Source organism: Podarcis pityusensis, assembly GCF_964106645.2.
Source record: "Podarcis pityusensis genome assembly, chromosome: 1".
In the NCBI taxonomy this organism is placed as follows: domain Eukaryota; kingdom Metazoa; phylum Chordata; class Lepidosauria; order Squamata; family Lacertidae; genus Podarcis; species Podarcis pityusensis.
Genome location: NC_138028.1, coordinates 29644756 through 29657353, shown reverse-complemented (window position 1 = coordinate 29657353; position 12598 = coordinate 29644756). Strand labels below are relative to the sequence as shown.

Genomic DNA, 12598 nt, shown 5'->3' with positions numbered 1-12598 from the left:
ACTTAATAACAAGCAATATGGGTGAAAGCATAAGCAGCTAGGTGTGTGGCACTGCAATCTCTTCAGTAACATTTTATTTTTCTAAATTCCTCCTAATACTAGAACAGAATCTTCCAATCAACTCCTAGTCCAAGAGTGCTTGAAGCACATGCACGGCGGCTGCCTAGCCCAAACCACGAAGAAGTGTTTACTGTTACCGTAGAGAAAATTGTTTGGTCTCCTCTATATCTGAACACACAGTCAAGTCTGTATTAGCAGTGAAGCCTTTCCACCACTGACAACAACTGTCAACAATGCCTCATTACATTTTGTTGCTAAGCCTATGGGTTTTACAGGTTGGCATACAGTTCACTTGAACAGTATGCCCCCTCTTTTCACATTCTGTTTGATAAGGTTGCAATATTCATACAATAACTGGCATCTATTACTGCAAGAATATATATATCTCTTGCTCTGAGGTCATTAGATTTGAAGCTTCAAATTCACAAGTCAAGCTCTTTCCATTCAGTGATCTTTTCTTCATTCAGCATTCATGGAAGAAAGGATTTTGTGTGCCCTCCTACATGGCACGGTCAGATCAGCAACTTGCATTTTGTCAACATATCTAACCACTGAAATGGCATGCCATACAAGCATACCAGAATCTGTAAAGTAATCACGGACACCACCATCTGAACCCATGCCAATGGCAGACAGATGAAACACATGAAGTGCCAGGTTTCAAAAGAAATAAAAACTATTAGTCTTGGAAAGGGAGGAGACTAGGACTATGTCTGCTGAACTGACAGCCATGCTTTGATCTTTAAACACACACCTCAGGAGATATAGAATAAAACCCAAAATGCATTGTTCTCATACATTCAAAAGTAACTGTAAACATATAGAGAACAAGGGTTAGGGTTAGCCTTTGGGCAGTAAACATGCTCATCCCATAACCTTTTGTCCAAGAGTGCTTGTAAGTTGTATGGGTAATTCTGACCAACAAGCGACAGAGGGTGGGAACATCAGGAACATGTACAAATACCACTTTCTTTACAAGCCATGGAATTTGCAGACTTCAGAGGAGAGTGTTCTATGAGGGATGTTTACAAGGCGTTTCATGGAAACAATTTAGTCATTTAATATAACAGGGAGTGCAGAGTATATTTGCCATCTGCTTGTTTTTCCTAGAAAGCCAGTATCAAAGCTTAACCACCCTTCTGAATTCAGAGAAGAAATACGATTAAATGAAAAAAGTTTTGTGCACATGACGAGTATAGGAAAACAGAGAAATCTTTTTTCCTTTTAGAGTTTCAAAGCAACTTGCTCATCTCCCATTTTTTTCCAGAGTATATTGCTAATCAGTTACTTCAACAAAAATCATTAATCTTACGAAAAGGAAAATGATGTATGGGAAAATGCAATATATTCAGGCAGTCCAATAGAGAATACATTCCACATTAGGATACATTATCCTGGAATGCAAGAAATTCAGATAAGAGAATCATAGAATTGTAGAGTTGGAAGGGACTCTGATGATCATCTAGTCCAACCCACTTCAATGTAGGAATTTGCAGCTGTCCCATACAAGGATTGAGCCTGCAACCGTGGCGTTAACAGCACCACTCTAACCAACTGAGCTATCCAATGCCCGAGACTATCCGTTAACTCATTTTTATATGTAAAATGGACTACAATACTTTAAAGTGAGATAATGTTCATGCACCCTGGAAAAGGAAACAATCCACTATTAAAATTGGAAGCAAAGCTTAAATATTTGAGGCCACATCACTGATAGAGAAGGAAGTTCATGTCGCTGACAATTTCCTAGGAAGGAAGATGAATATACCCATGGTATGGCACACTTGGTAAAAAACACAGGTAAGTTATGTAAGGATATATAAAGGGACATTAAAAAAATCAACCCAAACTCATTTTAGCCTTTGCACCTTGTTAGCCTCAGGTAAAAGCAAAACAGTCAATGGTGGCAACAGAAGCTAATAATAATAATAATAATAAATAATAATAATAATAATAAATTTTATTTATATCCCGCCCTCCCCAGCCGAAGCCGGGCTCAGGGCGGCTAACAACACTAAAATAGTGCAACATTATAAAAACATCAAAGAATTAATTAAAATCAAAATTGATGGCAACCATAAACTAAAGTATTGTAAAGATTGCCAAAGGAGGGAGTCAGGCTGCGCCCTGACCAAAGGCCTGGTGGAACAGCTCTGTCTTGCAGGCCCTGCGGAAAGATGTCAAGTCCTGGAGGGCCCTTGTCTCTTGTGACAGAGCGTTCCACCAGGATGGAGCCGCAGCCGAAAAAGCCCTGGCTCTAGTTGAGGCCAGCCTAACCTCTCTGAGGCCTGGGACCTTCAAGATGTTTTTATTTGAAGACCGTAAGTTCCTCTGTGGGGCATACCAGGAGAGGCGGTCCCGTAGATACGAGGGTCCTAGGCCGTATAGGGCTTTGAAGGTTAAAACCAGCACCTTAAACCTGATCCTGTACTCCACCGGGAGCCAGTGCAGCTGGTATAGCACCGGATGAATGTGATCCCGCAGCGAAGACCCCGTAAGGAGTCTCGCTGCGGCATTCTGCACCCGCTGGAGTTTCTGGGTCAGTCTCAGGGGCAGCCCCACGTAGAGCGAGTTACAATAATCCAGTCTGGAGGTGACCGTCGCATGGATCACAGTGGCTAGGTCAGGGCGAGAGAGGTAAGGAGCCAACTGCTTAGCTTGGCGGAGATGAAAAAATGCCGCCTTTGTTATAGCTGCAATCTGCGCCTCCATGGAGAGGGAGGTATCGAAGATTACACCCAAACTCTTAACGGACGGTGCTGGCACTAATTGCACCCCCGCAAGAGATGGGAGTTGCCCCCTCAATCCCATATCGTCCCGTCCCAGCCAGAGGACCTCTGTCTTCGAAGGATTTAACTTCAACCGGCTCCCACGTAACCATCCAGCCACAGCTTCCAAGCATCTGATCAGTGTGTCTGGGGCTGAGTCAGGATGGCCATCCATCAACAGATAGAGTTGGGTGTCATCAGCATACTGATGGCAGCCCCGACCAAAACTCCGGACAAGCTGGGCGAGGGGGCGCATAAAGATGTTAAAAAGCATCGGGGAGAGTATCGCACCCTGGGGCACTCCACACACCAAGGAGTGGCGGGATGACAGTTCCCCCCCAAGCGCCACCCTCTGTCCCCGACCAGAGAGAAACGAGCGCAGCCATTGAAGGACTGTGCCCTGGATCCCCACGTCGGCAAGGCGGTGGTCCAGGAGTTCGTGATCGACCATGTCGAAGGCTGCTGACAGGTCTAGAAGAATCAGCAGCCCCGACCCGCCTCGATCCAGCTGCCTGCGGAGATCATCTGTTAGGGCGACCAGAGCCGTCTCGGTCCCATGACCAGCGCGGAAGCCGGACTGGAATGGATCCAGAGCCGATGTTTCATCCAGAAACCTACCAAGCTGTTCAGCAACCGCTCTCTCAATCACCTTACCCAGGAATGGAAGATTCGAAACTGGGCGGTAATTGGATAGATCTAAGGGATCTAATGATGTTTTCTTTAAGAGCGGACGCACCACTGCCTCCTTCGGTTCCCCTGGGAATGTCCCGGTGCCAAGGGACAGATTGATGATATCCCCCAGGGGGGCCCGCACCTCGTCTGGACACGCTCTAATCAGCCAATACTCGCTCTAGCCGTCTGAGGTCCCGCTTCATTTTCCGGAGCTCCTCAGTAAACCAGGGAGCCCGGTTTCTACGGGGTCGCAGAGGGCGCTTAGGTGCGATCTCATTGATGGCTGCCAGGAGCTGGGTATTCCAGCCCTCAACAAGCTCAGTCAATGAGTCGCCAGGGGGAGAAAGGTCCCGCAAGGCTTGACGGAACCTATCAGGGTCCATCAGCCTCCGCGGGCGAGCCCAAATCGGCTCGCCACCTAAGCAGGGTGGGGGTGGAACATCAATCCTGGCTTTCAGAGCATAGTGATCAGACCATGGCACCTTGATCGAAGGAAACATGATCACATCTATACCGACACCAAAGATCAAATCCAGCGTGTGGCCTGCTTGATGTGTGGGGCCCGAAACAAACTGGGAGAGCCCTAGTGTCGCCATGGAAGACACCAGGTCCAGAGCCTGTGAGGAGGGAGTGGCATCGGCATGGATGTTGAAGTCCCCCAATACCAATAGGTTAGGGAACTCCAAGGCCCAGCCGGCCACCGCCTCCAGCAGGCCTGACAGGGTGGCTGCTGGTGCGCTAGGTGGCCGGTACACCAGCCAGACAGCCAAGCTCACCTCGGAGCCCCACACTAGGCCAACACATTCAATGCTGGGGATCGATGGCGGTGGTAGAGCCCTGAAAGAACAATCTTCCCGGATTAATAATGCCACCCCTCCCCCCCGGCCCACAGTCCGTGACTGGTGGAGGACGGAAAAACCCGGGGGGCGCCATCTCTCGTAAGGTAACAGTATCCCCTTCGCGCACCCAGGTCTCCGTCACACAAGCCAGGTCGACCCCCTGCGAGATGATGAAATCTCGCAGGGTGGCGGTTTTGTTGCCTATAGACCTGGCATTGCACAACACCAGTGACGGAGGTGAGTAATCCTTGCTCACCCTACCCTCGTCTCTCGGGATGGGGCGCAGATTGGAAGGGGTACGAGCATATCCGTATCTCGATCCCCTTCGCCTATGACATCTGCCCCCACCGCCATACCTCCCTCGCCCCTCCACAGTAGGAATCCCAAGCCTCATACTCGCCTCCATTTACAAAATATAAAAGCAAACAAACAAACAAAACACAATTACACCAAAACAAAACCAATCCCCACCCCACTCAACAACCATCCCACCCCAACCCAAAATAAAAGAAAACAAAATAAAAATACATGGATAAAAACCACCGTTTATGGTGGTACAACAAAATTAAAAGTAAAAACACTTTTAAAACACTTTAAAATATATAAAACGTTTAAACATTTGCTGCTGCAGCACCAGTGTCCTTAAAGTTGTGGCGGTGGTGAGTGTGGGGCCCGCCCCCAGGCCCAAGGTGGAGAATGGGCTTGCAGGGGGAGCGGTCCTCCCCAAGACTCACCGGCAAAGCGGCAGCAGCAATGTCCCGAGGCCTCCTTGGAGCCTTATATGCTGAGGTGGAGTATGGGGCCCGCCCCCAGGCCCAAGGTGGAGAATGGGCTTGCAGGGGGAGCGGTCCTCCCCAAGACTCACCGGCAAAGCGGCAGCAGCAATGTCCCGAGGCCTCCTTGGAGCCTTATATGCTGAGGTGGAGTATGGGGCCCGTCCCCAGGCCCAAGGTGGAGAATGGGCTTGCAGGGGGAGCGGTCCTCCCCAAGACTCACCGGCAAAGCGGCAGCAGCAATGTCCCGAGGCCTCCTTGGAGCCTTATATGCTGAGGTGGAGTATGGGGCCCGCCCCCAGGCCCAAGGTGGAGAATGGGCTTGCAGGGGGAGCGGTCCTCCCCAAGACTCACCGGCAAAGCGGCAGCAGCTAGAAGCTTAGCACCGTACAGTTTTTAGCAAATTCTAGTTGCAGTTCTCAACATGGCAGATAGAGGCTGGGTGAAGCTGAAGGTTTCGCTAGCTATATAGTTTAGGCATATGAGTTAGATGAAAAAAAGTCATCATGGTAATGTTTCAGATCATCAGGAAAAAAGAATAGCAAAAAAGCATAATCAGAGAGCTCTAGCCTCAACCAAAAAGATTCAGCCTAATCAACATGTAAAGCAGAGCTTTCCCAACATTTCATGTTGGTGACACACTTTTTGGCCATGCATCATTTTGTGACACATTAATTCAGTTTTACTAGCAAACTGGAAGTTAAACTAACCCCTTTCCAGCCCCGAGAATAGAGCAGGGAGCATTTGCATGACACACTAATGTGTCACAACACACAGTTTGGAAAGCTCTGATGTAAAGTAACTGGTTTGAAAAAAGACTGATATTCATAATAGATCCACATTTAAATAAGTGAAGGCAAAGAATGAACAGCGCTTCTAATTTTCGCCTTGGTTTAAGTGGATATCCAGAGAGCAGAACACTGGGGAACAGAACCGCAATGACTCTTGGCATCTGTTCAAACACTATTCTTCCTGTCTAATAGTGCACAGGAAAAACTTATTCCAACCAAGGGGCAAGGGGAACAATTCAAATAGTTTCTTTAGGCACTTGGCCTGAGTAAAAAATGAAAGAGGAGCACGACTCAAAACTACAAATACATTCAACATGGTGTTCTGGTAAATATTACAATAAAGAGTACAATATGCTCATCTATTAACATTCTTCTAAATGGGCCAAAGATTCTACTCATGCCAGATTAACAGTTTTCCTGGAGCCTACTCCTAGGGCCTTCCGAGAATGCAAGGGGAGGCGCGGTTTGTTAGATTTAAAAGACCCCCTGCCAGAAGCACAAACCCAGTAAGTGATGTTTAAAGCTGTCAGACCCCTGAGGAGAAGCAGGAAACTCTTTATGACCCCCAAAGTATTTGTTTTCCCAACAGCTCCTTGGCACAGCTTGGGATTCTTGAGGTCAGCAACAACAACAAAAGTTTTGCTCTGCCCAAATTAGTTTTGACTAGTCCCTGGGTTCCCAAGGTGATAATTTAACACCTCATTAACAAGTCACTTATTGAAGGAAATTCAAATGAGAGATGCTAATGTGACAACTGAACATTTTCAAACTCAATTTAAATAAAGTGTTCTTTAAAAATAAAATTTAAGTCACCAGAGGACACTCCCACTCTTAGCTCATAAATGTCCTAACCTTCAAAGAAAAAAGCATTTTTAAAAAGACAGTTTATAAGCAAGGGACAGGAAGGTCAGCGTCAAATACTGCTTTGTGGGCTACATGGCACATTTTACTTGGATACCATTTATACCAGAAAAAATGCAAGCATTTCATCAAGTTGAGCAAGTTTCTAGATTGTGAATTGCAATTTTAGCCATTTACATAGCAACCAAAAGAGGACTGCAGTAACGACAAAGCAGATGCAGTTTCCTAAGGTGTTTCTATTTGGGAACTACTATTTAAGACAAAACAAGAGCTACATATCGGGCAGAGAGAGTATGCTTTGCATTCATAAAGTCCTAATTCAATTCCTAGCATCTCTGTTTAAAAATGAATATTGAACAGAAAGCTTGGAGCTGCTACCAGTCAGTACGTGGGCTGGGCTGACCAATAAAATCCCAAAGAAGGCAGCATTGTTCATAGAACAGATTTCCACATAAAAGTCTTCCTGGGGCATCTGTGTGCAACTTGTGACCTCATATGATGATAGAGAATTGGTAATCCATTAGAACAATGCAAGAACACAAGAGTCTTGCGGGATCAGATCGTATGTACGTTAAGTCCAGCATTTTGTTTGCCACAGTGGCCAGCTAGAAAGCACACAAGCTGAACATGAGCACAATAGCACTCTCCTGCTCACAATCTCCAGCAACTGGTAGTTAGAAGCAAGCTGCCTCAGATGCTGGAGGAAGTAGATACGTTATCACAGCCACCTTGGTAGCTCAGTCAGTAGAGGATGAGACTCTTAATCTCAGCGTTGTGGGTTCGAGCCCCATGTTGGTCAAAAGATTCATGCACTACAGGGGGTTAGCTAGATGACCCTTGTGGTCCCTTCTAACTGTTACCATTTTAAAAAGCCTTATTATCCACAAATTTGTCCAATCTCCTTTTAAAAAGCACCTAATGGCAGCCACCCTCATATCTTATGGTGGTGAATTGCAGTTTCAGTATATGCTGTGTGAGGAGTGTTTCTTTTTGCCTGTCCTGAATCTCCCACCATTCAAATTCACTGGATTCTAGTTTTATGATACTTTCTTCACAATATGCCTAACTTTATACAGTTCTTCTTATGTTCCCCCTTCTCTATCCATTTCTGTCTGTCTGTTTGTTTGTTTACAGCTGAAAGGCCCCAAAGATTCTAACCTTTTCAGAAAGCAGGTGCTGTAAGATAAGGAAAGCTCCATGCTGGGTATTGATAGACATAAAAACAAAATCCGCCAGTATTATAATGTCTGTCTACTAATCTACAATGCAACCATGCTTGGAATACTGCGTGCAATTCTTGTCGCCATACATCAAATCGTATACTGTACTGAGCTGGATAAGTTCAGTAAAGGGAAACCAAAAAGATAAAGCATCTACAGCAAGTGTCTTAAGGTAAAAAGATGGGATTTCTCCACTCCCCCATTTTTCCAATGCCTCCATGGGTAAAATAGAGGTTCTAATGTACTTCAGTGATTGTGAGTTTAATATGGGCAACAGCAGCTCCTCCAGGTAAGTTAATGTGCAGTACAGCATCATGGAGCTCCAAACTAACTGATTGTTGAACAGTTAAAACTACGTAGTGCTTTGCTATGGGCTACTTATTACTAATTCCTTATTATTTTAACTTTTTTTTTACAAGAGTAGGTAGATTATTTACATTCATCCAGTAATTTATCAACCTCTGTAAAAAAAATAAAAATGCTTCTAATCTAAATGTTTCATTAATCCAAAGAGTTTGGAGCAATAGATTTTTGACTCCCCCTCCCCCCCGCAGTCTCAGGTGCAGACACTTGTCCCAAAACTGACTTTTAGAAAGAGCAATAAATCTCTTCCCATTTGTATAATCAAGTATATTGGGGGGGGGGGAGACCCTTTCCTCCTCTTGGATTGTAGTTAGCAGCTCGTTTTTAAGAAAACTACACATCACATATTTGAGAGACTCAAAAATACTAACATGCAAAAAATAGGAATTATGCACCTATAAACTTTGAAGGTAAGGACCTACGCAGTTACTAAGAACCAGACACAGGCAGCAGTGTTGGTCTGACACAGTCGAAATAAATTAAAAAATTAAAAAATTGTCCAGTAGCACCTTAGAGACCAACTTATACCCAGAACAAACTAATTTAGTCTCTAAGGTGCTACTGGACAATTTTTTAATTCATAAGAACCACACAGTTAACAGACACCCCTGCCAAGAAGGTAATAGGAACAGATATTTAATAGCACACTCTTTGCCTCTGTCTAGAGCTGCTAAACTAGGCTGGCTTTTTAGAACCAAGTCACATTCAATTGCAAAACACAGAAACAAATACTGCTACAAGTTATATTTTTAAATTAACATGGAGTATTTCAGACAGCACCCTGGGGATGACCATTATGAGTACCAGACAGAAACAATGCCAGCACTGAAAGATTTGTTTGAACGAACAATAGGAAATAAAAGAAGGGAAGCTTCTGTCCTATTCCAGATTGCATGTTCACGTGCTGTCACCTAATTAAGTCTATTCAGTCTTCATTAGCCTCTTGTCCTGTTTCGGAAATGGCCATGCTGTTTTCTGCGGCATGTGTATTCTATCCAAGGTGCCTGCTGTTAACATCCTGTTTGGCCAAGGAAGGCTCTCTGGAATGATTGCAAATATTTAACAATAGCCAATGTACCATAGAATCTACAAATACATGTCCCCAAGTTTTGAGAGCTACTAAGCCCTCATACAATTTGTGAAGTTGATGCTAAAGTTGTTTACTATTCATCTGAATACAACAAATACATGAAAAGTATTTTCTGCTCTGGCTGTTGATCCCCATTTTACTTTGTAAGCATAGTTATTTTTTCTACTTATTCCCACCCTCCTCCCAGATCTTAAGTGACACTAAAGACCTTTGCTCAGATATATTTTCTAGAGTAAAATGAGTTCTGAATCCTAGCATATGTAACCTGAAATGAACTTCAGCTACTTAGTCCAATTCTTCTACATTCATGAAGAGTCCACAAACTCAAGTACTTTCAAGTAACCCCTTTTTAACCAACTCTGGATAACCCTAAATAAGCAATGCAGTTACAATGAGAATTTACATCATATCACAGCAATAAATTCTAAGTAATCAGAACTGAGATACATCAGGAGATTTTTGTTTTTGCAGGATAGTTAATTCTATAACCACACAACTTTATAAACGAAGCAGAATGTGTGTTTTACTTGCTCTGCACATTCAGTAATAGTGAATAAAATATGAAAAGTTAGATCCAGACTACCCATCGGTGGACTCCATCCTTTGTTCCAGGGGGTCAAAAACCTTCTGGATCAGGATGGGAGGTGGTGCTGGGATTTGCAAACTGAACTGGCAAAAATAATCTTTCTTCCCCCCAAAGCACAAGATTGGTAAGACATAAGAGAAATGGCAATTTCACAGCATCTAGAAGCAAGTCATTAATGACTGTAAATCAAAACCAGGGACTTGTCCCCTTTGTGTTTTAGGTTGCTAAAGAACTACAATTACAAAAAATTGTACCAGTATGACTATATACTAACCAAAAGTATGCAAAGCTGATGTTGTCCTTGCCAATCTAAGACACCCGAGACTCTCCATATGAGTAGCAACTGGGTTAACAGCCTTTGTGCAAAGGCTATGCGAAAGCTGTTGCTTGAAAGCCCAGCTAACTTAGGAGACACTTAAAATTGTTAACTTTGCTTAGGGACGTCAACATTCAAATTCTAAAATCTTCCAGTTCTTTCCAAATATTACTATAAAACAATTAAAAAGATATAGTTCATACTGAACAAATTCGGATTCCTACATTAGAGTCAAAAGAAATGAATCCACCTGACCTTACCTTATTCAATTATTCACTTTTAAGTTTTCCAGGGAAGATAGAACCTGGAGCCAACAGCCATTTGGAACTTACAGTTCTAACGCTATAATGAGATCTCACCAGCAACTACATCACTAGATCTGAACTACAAAGCTAGTGCACTAGTTACCATATTAGTAGCTGTGAAGCTTTGTGGGAATATACTTTCCAGAGAAAATCCACAATGGGCTACCATGAATGAGACCCTGGGGTAGTAGTAGATAGCTCAATGAAGATGTCAACCCAGTGTGCTAGATAAATTGCATGCTAGAGATAATTAGGAAGGGAATTGAAAGGATAAAACTGCCAATGTCATGCCGTCTCTGGTGCAAATACATTTGGAATACTGTGTACAGTTCTAGTCACCCTCAAAAAAAGATAATTGCAGAGTTAGAAAAGGTTCAGAAAAGGGCAATCAAAGTAATCAAGGGGAAAGGCCAACTGCCCTATGAGGAAAGGTTGCAGCATCTGGGACTTTTAAGTTTAGAGAAAAGGCAAGTCAATAGGTGACATGGTAGAAATTTGTAAAATTATAAATTTGTTAAATTATGCATAGAGCAGATAGAGAGTAGTTGTTCTCCCTCTCTCATAACACTAGAACTCATGGAGATCCCTTGAAGTTGATTTTTGGAGGGTTCAGGACAAAGTACTGAAGGAAAGTACTTCTTCACATAGTGCAGTTCAACCAAGGATCTCACTCCCACAGGAGGCAGGGATGGCCACCAACTTAGATGTCTTTAAAAACAGATTAGACACATTCCTAGAAGCTAAGGCTATCAATGACTACTAGCCATGATGGTTGTGATCTGCCTTTGTGGTTGGAGGCTGTAAACTTCTGAATACCTGGGGGTATGAATGGCTTCTGAATGGCTGGGGGTAGAGCGCTCTTGTGCTTGGGTGCTTTTTATGGGCTCCCCATAAGCATGTGGGTGGCCACTGTGAGAACAGGATGCTGAACTAGATGGGTCTTCAGTCTGCTCTAACCGGATCCTCTTATGGTCTTAGATTTACGCACCTCTCAAACAAGGATTTTGCACAGCGATAGCTTTTGCCTTAGTAAATGAAAACCATTATCCAATACAAATCTCAACCTGACCAGCAGCAATGATGAAACGTTCATTCAACTACCAACAACATAAAGAAAAGGCTGATTTCACAAAACAGTCCTCCACAGTGTAGCAGTGCAAATATCCAGAGATGTAGTCATCAGGTGGGATTGCTATGAGGAATTATAACAAATATAGAGTAAGCCATCTGTGTCAGCAATGAAAGCATTGCATTGACTGGGTTTAAACTATTTTGATATGATTCTTGATCAATCTACACCTCTGCATCTCTGGCCCTTTTGACCCTACTGCCCATTCCTCTCTCCTCACGTCACGTGCACAGCGTACACAGCAGTTGCTTTGCCAGGCAGGCATCCTGTGCCATAAAGATAGTAGGCAAGTTACTTTGATGTAGTTTTCTTATATATAATCTTAAGATGTTAATCTTGGAGCCAGGAAACAGATCTCACATAAAGGTGGTAGTGATCTGGTCTTTCTGGCCATCCTTCTTATCATGTGTACTGATTGTTTATTACCTCCAGGGTTGCCAGATCCGCTTCTTTGTAGTTCTGTTCTTTGTTTACCCCAGAAATATTTGTGCTTAATTAGTTTTAGTGGTTTAACTTTCTCCCCACGTGGGTTTGATGAAATGCTCAGAGGAAATATGATTGGTTCTTACGAGCACTGTGTAAAAGATTATTTTGCTAATAAAATGGCCTGGTGAGGGGTGTGGTTTACGCACTTTTTCTCTGAGAGCCTTGCTGGTCAAAGCCTCGTGTCTTGTTTTTAATCAGGGTCAAGTCCTTCCTTTACTTTGCAAACGCAACACACAGAAAATGACGGATGGTGCTGAATAGGTGGTCCTTCAATGCATACTGCCACCTTGTGGACAAGAGCAACACCTGCAAAGAATCCAAGTTGCTTTGCTGACTTGA

The 12598-nt window shown here is 43.7% G+C and overlaps 1 protein-coding gene across 2 annotated transcripts in view; it reads right to left on the bottom strand.

Annotated features, from left to right (window-relative positions):
- The window catches only part of SPTLC2 (serine palmitoyltransferase long chain base subunit 2), a 75310-nt gene that overhangs the window by 24153 nt on the left and 38559 nt on the right, over window positions 1-12598 (bottom strand). The window lies entirely within an intron of this gene.